The sequence below is a fragment of the Hemiscyllium ocellatum genome, assembly GCF_020745735.1.
Source record: "Hemiscyllium ocellatum isolate sHemOce1 chromosome 27 unlocalized genomic scaffold, sHemOce1.pat.X.cur. SUPER_27_unloc_17, whole genome shotgun sequence".
In the NCBI taxonomy this organism is placed as follows: Eukaryota; Metazoa; Chordata; class Chondrichthyes; order Orectolobiformes; family Hemiscylliidae; genus Hemiscyllium; species Hemiscyllium ocellatum.
Genome location: NW_026867484.1, coordinates 402,489 through 403,366, shown reverse-complemented (window position 1 = coordinate 403,366; position 878 = coordinate 402,489). Strand labels below are relative to the sequence as shown.

Genomic DNA, 878 nt, shown 5'->3' with positions numbered 1-878 from the left:
GCTCAGGTGAATTGGCCATGCTAAATTGCCCGCAGTGTCAGGTAAGGGGTAAATGTAGGGGTATGGGTGGGTTGCGCTTCGGCGGGTCGGTGTGGACTTGTTGGGCCGGAGGGCCTGTTTCCACACTGTAAGTCTAATCTAAAGTCATTCAGCAACTTTACTGGTTTGTTTTCTCATGTAGCCTTGACATTTCATTTTCATTGTCCTTGGATTCCTCCCACAATATCTCCTGCATATAAACCGGCATTTTCCCAATCACCATCAGTTCTGTGGCAGGGTCACATGCAACTCCTGTTTTTTTTTGTTTCTGATTATACAGCATCCGCAATTCTTTCAGATTTTTATTGAGAGAGAGTTGGAAATTGTTTCGAGAGACAGAAAAGAGAGGGGGGAGAAACAGAAGAGACATGAACTGTTGATCTCCGTTGTTCCTCATAACGGAAAATCATTGCAGTGCGATCACTTTCCTTAAGTATGAATAGAAGCGATCAATACCCCGTGAGCTTGTGGCGCAACGGTAGCGCGTCTGACTCCAGATCAGAAGGTTGCGTGTTCAAATCACGTCAGGCTCACTAAAAGTCGGCTTCTTACATTTCACGTTCAAGGAAGGATTGTGTTCCCTCCGTACATTTGCCGAGCTAAGTCTCGTTTGTGGAAACTTTCGATCACACGTGAAGCTTAGCTGTTAGTTTGATTTGTGAACACTGTCTCAGGGAGATGGTGTGCCCAGTGTTTGGGTAAATGCTCAGCTCCCCCCAATGTGAGTAGGAAAACACAAACTGTTCATCACGGGATTGAAACACAGCCTCTTCGGTCAGTTGGTGACAGCGCGGTGTGAATAACATTATACCGACAGTTTTACAGTATAATCCATAACC

At 45.6% G+C, this 878-nt stretch overlaps 1 non-coding gene across 1 annotated transcript; it reads left to right on the top strand.

Annotated features, from left to right (window-relative positions):
• The first annotated feature begins 500 nt into the window (after positions 1 to 500).
• On the top strand, positions 501 to 572 carry trnaw-cca (transfer RNA tryptophan (anticodon CCA)). Its single transcript has one exon. It is a non-coding gene; the product is annotated as a tRNA-Trp (tRNA).
• The last annotated feature ends 306 nt before the right edge of the window (positions 573 to 878 follow it).